This window comes from Camellia sinensis, chromosome 3, assembly GCF_055761805.1.
Source record: "Camellia sinensis isolate YWXY chromosome 3, ASM5576180v1, whole genome shotgun sequence".
In the NCBI taxonomy this organism is placed as follows: Eukaryota; Viridiplantae; Streptophyta; class Magnoliopsida; order Ericales; family Theaceae; genus Camellia; species Camellia sinensis.
Window position 1 is genome coordinate 143,343,408 of NC_138963.1, and position 12,266 is coordinate 143,355,673.

Here is a 12,266-nt window from a genome sequence, read left to right on the forward strand (position 1 = left end):
TTTTGAAAACATTACGTGTTCTTATTCCATTTATTAGCCTAGAATTACTATGTTATGCGCGCAGCAAACAAGTATAGACTAGATTGTCTAATTTGGAAATAAGCATTGCATATCCGTTTGTTTTGAAAAGCGCTTTGGAATTTGCTACTCGCAAGTAGGCTAAGATACGGATTTCAACGAGTTTTTCCAACTCAAACAATCCAACCTCCACCCACAGGTATTCAAAACAGTTTATCTCATATAAGCACTTAGCCGCATGGCGGGCATACTGTCATGGCAACACTTACACACATGCGGGATGCTAAAGCATAAATACTTACATCGTACTCCGTGCCAAAACAATAAACTAGTTAGCAAACATGCGTGTCCTAGTTTATGTTAAATTGCCTAATGCAACACATACAGGATGCAATTAGATAGGCTCGGCTAACCTAAGCATGGCATATGAAATGCGATCAACTATCACATATTCAATTTTTGAATTGAAGTACAAATGCAGTTAGCGTGATGTACCGAGCCTAATGCATGCAATACAAATGCATGGATGCACACATGCATAGCATAAGGTATGCTAATTTTAAAGATGTCCTAATCTACCATCATAAGCAGGTAAATAAAAGGGAAGAAAGAAGTGGGGATTGGAAGACATACACACCACCCACACACACTTATTACAGATTTGCCCTCACTCGGAGGGACCAAATAAATATTACAAATTAATTAACTACGCAAGCTAATTAAATAGTACAAATTGCCTAATCAACTAAGCAAATTTAATTAAACTAACAAAATAGTAAATCGCCTCGGGAAATGCGCCGCCATGCGTGAGCTGCCTCTGTTTTCCTTCCTTCACTCCTCTGGAGGTTGCCAAAACCTCAGGACTGCTTCCTTGGGAAATGGAGATCACCACCGGCTAAATGGAATTGCCACCGGTAGTGTGGTATTGTCACCGGCACAAAACAAAGCTATCGGTTGGTGATTTAATGCCGGTCGGCAACATATACTGCCGGTCGGCAAAGAAAGTCTGCAGAACCTGCAACTCACAGCAACAGAGGGCAAGACAAAGCATGGCAGCACAATTCAAGGCATATATGCACCAACTATGTCCCTTATCATGATAATGACTCAAAGGGGCATGTGCCTCGATTCTTGGACCACCAATCACGCATTTCCATGCATGATGGCCCAAGGAATCAAGTATGCAACTTTCATGTCAAATGAAATGCAAATCAATCAAAACAAACTAAGGCCCAATTCCTATCATCAAGTCAAGGAACAAAGCATGCATGCAAGATGCAATGCAGCCTAAGCATGCAAGCTAAGGATGCAACATGACATGGCAACAAGCTTATGCAAGCATACATGCAAACATGGGACCATGCAAATGGATGTAAATATGGACTTATACAAGACTTGGGCAGCTCTAATAAGGCCCAAAAAAGTAGCCAAAATGCCCAAAAATGAAGGCTAAACACACATGCACACATACACATGTTATGGTCCAAGCATCAAGCATTAAGCAAGCAACATTCAAGCACACTCGCAAAGGGATTTCATGGACAATTAGCATGCAACATGGGCTCTAAAATCATGCTAAAACATGGTGCCAAACCAAGCAATAAATCAAGCCAAGCATGCAACAAATGGCCCAAATGCTCAAGGCAAACCAATAGAGTATTGAACTACACTTAGCAAGACCAAACATGGCATGAACTCATTGACCAAAAACAAAGTTTTAGGACATTAATACAAGGCCTAAGGACCACTTAGATGGCATCCAAATGACTCAAAAAACAAAGGCATGCATAAACACCAAAACATGGAGCATTGCTACACAAGCTTATGAGGCATTAAAGATGCATCCAAGGTAAACATATAGGCATGCAAATAGGACTGAAATGACATGGTGGATGATTCCAAAACACCAAATCAATGCAAAAATGGCATGCTACACACTCACATACTTAAGGCCAACAAGCCAAAATGCAAAGAGGCTATATGATGCATGCTAAAATCAACCCAAACACTTATGGACAGACCTAAAACATGTCAAGATAAGCACAAAATCTTCACAAATGTAAGCCTAAAACATGCTAGAAACGAAGGCACACAACCTAAGACATGTTAAGGAATCACAAGGCATTACATGGCAACTATGCTAAGCATGCATGGAGTACCAAAAACAAGTTAAAATCATGTTATATTATGGAAATATAAGCATGAAAAACAGTCTATACATGCTCAACACACACTCAAACATGATGCTCTCTCAAGAGGCCAAACACATGCCCTTTTCAAGGACAACAAGGAGAGGGGGTGGCCCTCTCCTTTTAGAGACTTCAAGGCACCATCTCCACCACTGAAATCCCTCAAGATTTCAGTGGTGAAGAGGCCCAAACACCAAAGTCCCGAAACTAGCACAAAATAGCACAAAATGAGGCCTTTCAAGGCCTAAGAGGGGTCAAACACCTCCAAACCAAAAAACACTCTTAATAAACAATAAAGAGGGTCTAAAAACAGAACTTTTTTATATTATACACCAAGCTCAAAAATGAATTTAAGACAGGTAGAAATAAGGTGCAAAAATGGGAAATAAAGGGGTGAGATTCTTACCCTTGAAGCCTTCTTCAACAATGATGCTCCAATGACCCTCCTTGGCTTGAATTCAACACCAAAACTTCAAAATCAGTCCTTTAGAACCTCAGTTCCAAGAGGAAGGTGAAACACTAGGTGCTTGTGTGCAATAGTATGGACTAAAACACACACAAGAGCACAAAAGAGAGGGAAAGAGAGATAGGATGTGTATCTAACCCTAACCCTAGAACTCAAACCCTAACAATGGCTCTCTAAGCTCTCAAAATATCTCAAGTGTCTAACCTCTTAAGCCAAGAGACCCACCCCTCTCTATATAGAAGCTTTTGTCTTGTAAAGCTTACAAGACAAGCTTCCAAGAGGGAGATCCCTCCATACACGTGTATGGAGGGGAGCCAAAAGCAAGACAGCTGTCTTAAAATATCTGCAAAAGCAGATGCACAGTAGTCGGCCGGCCAAAAATGCCATCTTGGCAAAAAAGAGTGCCGGCCGGCACTAAATAGTGCTGACCGGCAACAAATAGTGCCGGCCGGCAATATACATTGCCGGTGGCAGCAAAAACCAGCCGGTGGCCTCTAGCCACTGCCGGTGGTGGGTGGGGATGGTCTACAAGCCCTACCCTGCCTCTCAAAGGCAAAACACAAGTGTTTGGTGTGAAACTAGACACTAAACAGTCAAGTTCGGAGATCCTGAGGCAAGGAACGCGAGCCGAGACCTCCGGGAACTCCAAACAAACACAAACATGGATAATCACCGAGTGTTCAAACGGTGACGTCCAAGTCTTGAGGATGGTCAAAAATGGGGTGTCTACACTACCAAAATCTTTTTGTCTTTTCTTGGCGTGCATTTTTTCTGATATCAGAGGAGAATCTCTATCTTCTATGATTTTTGTCTTCTTCTGACGGAGAGAGACACTTATTTCAAATCCCGTTCACATACAACATAAAGATAAAGGTAAAGATAGAGATAAAGGCAAAGGCATAAATAAAATAGCTGTAAATCAAAAATTTATTTTTATTTTATAAATGTTTGTATTGAACCTAACAACAGCCCGAAAACAAAGAGATATATATATATATTGGAAAAATTCTCAGGTGTGTATGTAACTCTAACATAAAATTATGTAAATTTTTAGAAATTTACAAAAAAGTGATATCACAAAAAAATACAAGTAGAATACAGATTTACGTAAATTTTCATTAGGATTGCATACGGTATGCTTTACGAGTTTGGGATATGCACATCAGCAACTAATGCGCACCTTTTTGGGCCAACTCGAAGACCCAATTCAATAACCTAAATCATTCATATTTTAAAAGATATCGAGTATAACATATCTATAAAAAAAATTGCATCGATCAAATATTATTAGCCATTTCATCAAATCACATTTGTATTTAAAAAAATAAATAATAATGTAATTTCAAATATAAAACTAAATACAAATGTGATTTGATGAAAGATATATTGATATCCAATCAATGTAATTTTCTGCTTGTATATTCTAAGCGATATCTTTTAAATATGAACGGTACATATTATCAAATTGAGCTTTGAAATGGGCCTAATAAAGTGCGCAACAATTGTTGCTGCGTATGGTACGCAACAGCAACTCTGTGCACTGCATATCCAAGCATGTGAGACATTTGGTTATTTGCTTAGTATAAATTTTGGAATCCCCAGCATTAACATTTCCTTATGGAAAATGCTATAGGTCCCAAATTTTCTGCCAAATAAATGGCCAAATGTCTCATACAGGCATGGGGTTGACAAATTGCGGATCCCATACTTATGTGAGACATTTGGTCATTTGTTTGGCAGAAATTTTGGTATCTCTAACATTTCGCTTTCCCCATGGAAAATACTATAAGTTCCAAATTTTCTATGAAACAAATGACTAATCGAAATTTTGGTATCCCTAGTATTACTCTTTCTCCATGGAAAATGCTATAGGTCCCGAAATTTTTATCAAATAAAAGACCAAATGTCTCACATAGGTGTGGGGTCCACAAAATTGCAGAACCCACAACCATGTGAGACCTTTGGTCATTTGTTTAATAGAAATTTTGAAATTCCTAACATTACCCTTTTCTAATGGAAAATGCTATAGGTCTCAAATTTTATACCAAATAAATGACCAAATATCTTAAATGGGTGTGGGGTCTACAAAATTGTGGACTTCACACCTATGTGAGACATTTGGTCATTTGTTTTATAGAAATTTTAGTAGCCCTAGCATTACCCGCTTCCTAGGAAAAATACTGTAGGTCTCAAATTTTCTACCAAATAAATGACCAAATATCTTAAATGGTTATGAGGTTCACAAAATTACGGAACTCACACCCATATGAGATATTTGGTCATTTGTTTGGTAAAAATTTTGATATCCTAGCATTACCCTTTCCTTATGGAAAATGCTATAAGTCTCAAATTTTCTACCAAATAAATGACCAAATGTAGCACATGGGTATGGGGTCCACAAAATTGCAGACCCCGCCTCCTTATGAGACATTTAGTCATTTGTTTGATGGAAATTTTGGTATCCCTAGCATTACCATTTTCCTAGGAAAAATACTATATGTCTCAAATTTTCTACTATTTTTTCCTAGGAAAATGGTAATGCTAGGGATACCAAAATTTCCATCAAACAAATGACTAAATGTCTCATAAGGAGGCGGGGTCTGCAATTTTGTGGACTCCATACCCATGTGAGATATTTAGTCATCTATTTGGTAAAAAATTTAGGACTTATAACATTTTCCATAGGCAAAGGGTAATGTTAGGGATACCAAAATTACTACAAAACAAATGGCCAAATGTCTCACATGGGTATGGGGTCCGCAATTTTGTGAACCTCACACTCATATGAGACATTTGATCACTTATTTGGTAGAAAATTTTAGACCTATAGCATTTTCCATAGAGAAAGGGTAATGGACAATTGCAGACCCCACCCCATATAAGAAGTTTGATCATTTGTTTGGTAGCAATTTTAGTATCTCTAACATTACACTTTTTCTATAGAAAATGCTATAAGTTCCAAATTTTCTACCAAATAGATGACCAAATGTCTCACATGGGTGTGAGGTCTATAAAATTATAGACCCCACACTTATTTGAGACATTTGGTCATTTGTTTAGTAGAAATTTTGGAATCCCTAGCATTATCCTTTCCCTATGAAAAATGCTATAGGTCTTAAATTTTCTACCAAATAAATGATCAAATGTCGCACGTGGGTGTGGGGTCTACAAAATTGCAGAACCCACACCCATGTGAGAAATTTAGTCATTTGTTTGGTAGAAATTTTGGTATTCCTAGCATTACCCTTTTCCTATGAAAAACACTATAGATCCTAATTTTTTTACCAAATAAATGACTAAATGTCTCACATGGGTGTGCGATTCACAAAATTGCGGACTCCACATTCGTGTGAGACATTTGGTTATTTGTTTGGTAGAAATTTTGATATCCCTAGAATTACCTTTTTCCATATGGCAAATGCTATAGGTCCCAAATTTTTTACCAAATAAATGACCAAATGTTTCACATGGATGTGGGGTTCACAAAATTGAGGACTCCACCTCATGTGAGATATTTGGTTATTTGTTTAGTAGAAATTTTGGTATATCTAATATTATGTGGGTCCACAAAAAAGCAAACCCCCACACCCATGTGAGACATTTGGTCATTTGTTTAGTATAAATTTTGGAATCTCTAACATTACCCTTTCCCTATGGATAATGCCATAGGTATCAAATTTTCTACCAAAAAAATGACCAAATGTCTCACATGAGTATAGGATCCACAAAATTGCAGATCTCACGCCTCTGTGAGACATTTGGTCATTTGTTTGGTAGAAATTTTGGTATCCCTCGTATTAAAAATACTATAGATCCCAAATTTTCTACTAAATAAATGACCAAATGCCTCATATGGGTGTGTGGTTCACAAAATTGCAGACCCCACACCCCTGTGAGACATTTGGCCATTTGCTTGGTAGAAATTTTGGTATCTTTAGCATTACTCTTTCCCTATGAAAAATGCTATAGGTCCTAATTTTGTACCAAATAACTTATAAATGTCTCACATAGAGACATATGATCATTTGTTTGATAGAATTTTGATATCCCTAACACTACCCGCTATAAGTCTCATTTTTTCTACCAAATAAATGAACAATTGTCTCACATGAGTGGGGTCTACAAAATTGTGAATCTCACACCCAAATAAAATATTTAATCATTTATTTGATAAAAATTTTGATATTCGTAGCATTACCCTTTCCCTGTGTATTGATAACTAATTGAAAGGAATTATTAAAGGAATAAAGTTAGCCGTTACGAAAGAGCAACAGCAACAGCAACTCCGTGCACGCATATCCGAGCATTTCCCTATATATTGGTGACTAATTCAAAGGAATTATTAGAGGAATAAAGTTTGCCGTTACGAAAGAGGTGGCTTGTTTTAAGTCTGTAAAAACATGGAAAATACAAGTAAAGAAAACAATTAGTTTTTAGCAAGAAATCAAAAATCAATCTTTAATCTGCTTTACCTTCCATGTAACTCTCTTTCTACTCATTCATTTCTCCAAATATTTTCCATTCATTGGTTCAAGAAAAAAAAAAAGAAAAAAAGAGAGAGAGTTTCTAATATTCTCATGATCTAAGTTGCTTGTTCTGAAATTTGTTGATGTGAGATCTGGGTGACTTCCTATTTTAAATTCAATTTTCTTCAGCCTAATATACAAGCAAGATCAAAAGATTCCATTCCAGGTACTCTCTCCTTGTTTATTTTTGTTTTGATTTTGTTTTTGTGTTTTTTCACAAATATATTTTTGAGATTTGATTAAAATATAAATCGCATACTACAGTTTTAAAAGTTACATTTCACTCTCTGAAATTTCTAATTTTATATCGTCAGTTTTATTAATAAATTATCAAGTCAATTAACAGTTTTAATGATGTTAGAAATATATTTCAATTAATAATTTAAGTAATTTTATTATTGTATAGGAGAGCAATTGCGAATTTCATTTTTTTAGTTAATTCTGTTAAATAAAAAAATTTAACAAAGAAATATTTATAATTTTTTAAATCACAGAATATAATTTATATTTTAAACAAATCTTAGTGGGTGTCAAGAGAAAACAAAGTCGCATTAGAAAGGAACTGTTATGGCTTGTTTCGAAGCAGTTTTTTTCAAAGTGATTTTTGTTTTCTTTTTTTTAAAGAAAAATTAGTGAGAGGTCGTTGGATATGTTTGTGTAATAGTTTAAAAATAACAAAAATTAATTTGATAACTAAGATTTAAAATTTGACATATATAGATCAAAATACCCTTTTAATTCTAAAAATCTTAGAAGGATAAAAACAAAATTTGATATATATGGATCAAAATACCCTTTTAATTTGATATATATGAATCAAAATATCCTTTTAATTTCCCCCCTAACTTTCACCAGCCGTCTCTGTCTCTCTCTCTCATCCATCTGTGATACCACTTCTACTGTACTCATTTATTTTTTATTAAAAAAAACAGTGAATTTTAGAATAAAAATTTACACAATTTTTAAAATATTAAATAATATTTAAAATTAAATTTAAAAATCCACTAAATAGGAAAATACTAATTTTATTGAGAAATTAGCTTTTTAAACAATTGACATTAATGGATTTTTTTTTTCAAATTTCATTCAAATTTTATTTTTTTCTTCTCCTTTGGGGTGGAGAAGGGATGAGCCTACTTTTATGATTCAAATCGTTTATCATTAACCATATTATTTATGAAAAAAATTAAATTGATTCAATATTAATTATTTGATAATGAGATTACATTTGTCAAAAAAAAATAAAATAAAATAAAGTCAAACCGTTTCTAGGCAATCTAAAGGTTAGGATTTCTACTCTATTGCCCTATGCACAAGGGAAGACTTGAAAGAAATCCTAACCTTTACTAGAGATGGACGGGTTTTGTTGGGATGAATTCCACTTTGAGAGGGAGGTTTGTCCAACTTTTCCTTAATCGGTACCTCTTCTTTACAGCTAGTCACCTTCTATTATTAAAAGTTTCTATTTTCATTTGAATCGTTAGATAATCAAGGATTGGGCCCAAGGCTTCTTTTATAAAAGTGAATATGTTTGATTTATTGGCCAAAGTTTCAATTGACGCAAAAACCCCCCTTTGGAGAAGTATAACTCTTCAACCCAAACCCTAATGTTGTGTTTGGTTGGGAGATTTGAAGAGGGATTTGGAAAGGGAAATAGAAAAGGTAGGTGAAATGTGAATAAAATATACCTATATTTCACCTAATTTCACACACCTTTTCCCTTTCCTTTTCCAAATCCTAAACAGAAGGCGTTGCCTTACTAACAAAACCCGTTCATCTCTAGTAAACGAACAAACTAGATTGCTGTTTGGGATGAATTCCACTTTGAGAGGGAGGTTTGTCCTACTTTTCCTTAATCGGTACCTCTTCCTTACAGCTAGTCACCTTCTATTATTAAAAGTTTCTATTTTCATTTGAATCGTTAGATAATCAAGGATTGGGCCCAAGGCTTCTTTTATAAAAGTGAATATGTTTGATTTATTGGCCAAAGTTTCAATTGACGCAAAAACCCCCCTTTGGAGAAGTATAACTCTTCAACCCAAACCCTAATGTTGTGTTTGGTTGGGGGATTTGAGGAGAGATTTGGAAAGGGAAATGGAAAAGGTAGGTGAAATGTAAATAAAACATACCTATATTTCACCTAGTTTCACACATCTTTTCTCTTTCATTTTCCAAATCCCTCTCCAAATCCTCTTATCAAACACAGCGTAAGTCAAAGTACGAAATTCAAGACTTCGCTTTTGGCAAGTAATTCCACCTATATTTAATAAAGACTATTATAGGGCGCAAGACAAAGATACCTGAGGAGGTGCCCTCTGTTCCCTTTCTTTTCATCTTCTCCTCTAATTTGCAGGGTCCCCTCTTCTTCTTTCTTTCTATGGAATTCTATTCCAGACTCACAGACACGTCATGAGTAAAAAGCACGGGGCTACCTCTAGTAATTGGTCTAAAGAGCTTTCTTGCCATCAACTAACGTTTGGGAACAGGCTAATTTAGTAACTTTTTGGCTATTTGGCTAAAAAGGTAGGTAAAAAAAACTTGTATGTTTGGGATGACTTTTTGGCTAATTACGAAAAGATGTGCAAAAAGTAGAGAGAAAAGAGAATCTTTGACTTTTTGGTATGAGTTGTTGGCTTTTTGACTAATTTAGTAACTTTTTGGCTAATTGACTAAAATAGCCTCTTGCCAAACGAGGCCTAAATAGCGGGTTTCCAAGGTGAAGTCCACTGTTGAAAGCTTGGACTTTCTCTCTTCACATAGATAATTGAAAGCCTTTTTAAAAGTATCAAATCCGGTCAAAGAAAGAAAGCAAGTGTTTGACAAATGTGATCTGGAAAATAGATAGTTGTTTTTTTAAGGGAATTATGTTCTGATCATGTTACTATAATGTTAGTTTGCCTTGATTTTTTTTCATATAAATAATTTATTATGCAAATTTTACGAATAAATTATTCAAATCTTGAAGGTGGGCTTGAAATGTGAGCCCAATCAAAATGTTGTGGGCTTGGGGCTACCAGTACCATATATTTGTAAATAATGTATATTATTATTATATATCATCCTTTAGTCGAATGTATAACAGTTAGGATATAGACCCAATCTTGTCCATCTATTAATTAAGGGAAATGTTACATGGACAAATAGTTTTTATAATTTTATTGTTTTATGGGTTTGGTTATGGTGTGCAACTTACACCTTACACCTTACACCTTACACTTACACCTCACACTTACACCTTTTGTAAAAAATTAAACCTTACACTTACACCTTTTTTGAGGTTGCACACCATGTGCAACCCACTTACACCTTACACCTTACACCTTACACTTACACCTTATACTTATACTTACACCTTACACTTACACTTTTTGTGTAAGTGGCACATGGTGTGCACTTGCACACTTAAGAAAACTCCTTGTTTTATAAGTTGATGTGGCATTGAGTAATAGACTTTTGAATGTAAAAATGGCATTTATTTTATTAATATAATGGGTGTCACATTAGTTTGTAAGGAAAATTTGTAAGAAAAAAAAGTTTATTTATATGTCACTACTCATTAAATAACTATAGGTTAGGAAAAATAAATTTTGAGTAACACTGAGGATCTCAAATATTTTATAAAAATTTCTACTAAATACTCACATAGATGTGAGATTCAATGTTTGATAGAAAATTTTGACAGAATATTTGGGGGTTTTAACATTTTTGATAAATTTCTTTTAATTTTTTTCCATCATTAAATTAGGTAATTAAAACTCATCGAATGTTAGGCATTTAGCGTTAAGCTATTTAAAAAATTTATGTACTTCTAATACTATGTTTGACCTCATACTTATCAAACCAAAACATTATTTCAAGTTCTAGATATTAAATTTAAGTTTTAAAAATAAATTTTATAATCATAATTTATACTTTTTTATGTTTGAGTTTATGATTTTTCATCCAAATATACCAAGAATTTGTGTGTGTGTGTGTGTCAATTTTGAAAATTGGAAATTTATGGTTCAACAGATTAGGATTTTGCATTTGAGTTTATCATTTGGAACTTTTAATTAAGGAGCATATTATATCTTTTTAGTTCAAATCGTTCATCAAAGCATTTTCGGTATATGCATTTAATTGTCTAATCCATTTAAAAATAGATAAATTTTTTGTTCAAAAATGTTAGAAATCTCAAAACTTCTATCAAAAATTCTACCAAATGTCTCACATAAGTGGGACCAACATGAGACTCAGATCCCGCACTCATGTGAGACATTTGATAAAAATTTTGGAATCTAACATTGCACTTTTTGGTTAGACCATAAAAGTGAAACGTAGTCGGTATCATTATCATTAAACATTCATTAATTAATGAATGCCCTTAGAGAACTCCGAGCACAGTGGCTCATAAGTTGGGTACATTCTAACATCAACACACATTTACAGAGAGAAAATGAAGCTAGCATTTGCAACTTTCCTACTTGTGGCTCTTGTCCTCAGCTCTTCATTCTTTGAGACAACAATGGCTGGTTCAATTTTTTGTGACTCAAAGTGTGCAGTGAGATGCTCGAAATCCGGACGTCCTGACCGGTGCCTCAAGTACTGTGGGATCTGCTGTGAGAAGTGTCATTGTGTTCCTTCTGGGACGGTTGGAAACAAGGATGAGTGCCCTTGCTATAGGGATATGAAGAACTCCAAGGGCCAGCCCAAGTGCCCCTAGAATGTTTTTTGAGTTTTGTGTGTCCATGCATATCTGCTTATGTGGGTTCGGGATATGGGTCATGAAGCTACTAGTCCATTTGTGATGGTAATTCATTTTGCTCTGTTTTTAAGAGTTAAATGTGTTAATAAGATCATGTCCATTTTGTTAACTCTATTTTTCTATGCATGACATACACTTGCTAATGCATTACATATCAACTATTAGATGGTTTGATAATTGAGGTGATGCTTTGATGAATGAAGAAAATATTTGGTAGTTTTAATTTGTTCGACTATGGATGTAATAATTACTGGGTGTGAGGGTATTCTTAAAAAAATATATATGTTGAGAAAAGATATTCGAGGACGTAACTAAATTTGTTA

The 12,266-nt window shown here is 34.7% G+C and overlaps 1 non-coding gene across 1 annotated transcript; it reads left to right on the plus strand.

The window, feature by feature from the left end:
* The first annotated feature begins 7,017 nt into the window (after positions 1-7,017).
* LOC114306960 (uncharacterized) lies at positions 7,018-12,052 on the plus strand. The gene is made up of 2 exons (XR_014363182.1): positions 7,018-7,365; positions 11,628-12,052. It is a non-coding gene; the product is annotated as an uncharacterized LOC114306960 (transcript).
* Positions 12,053-12,266: the final 214 nt, after the last annotated feature.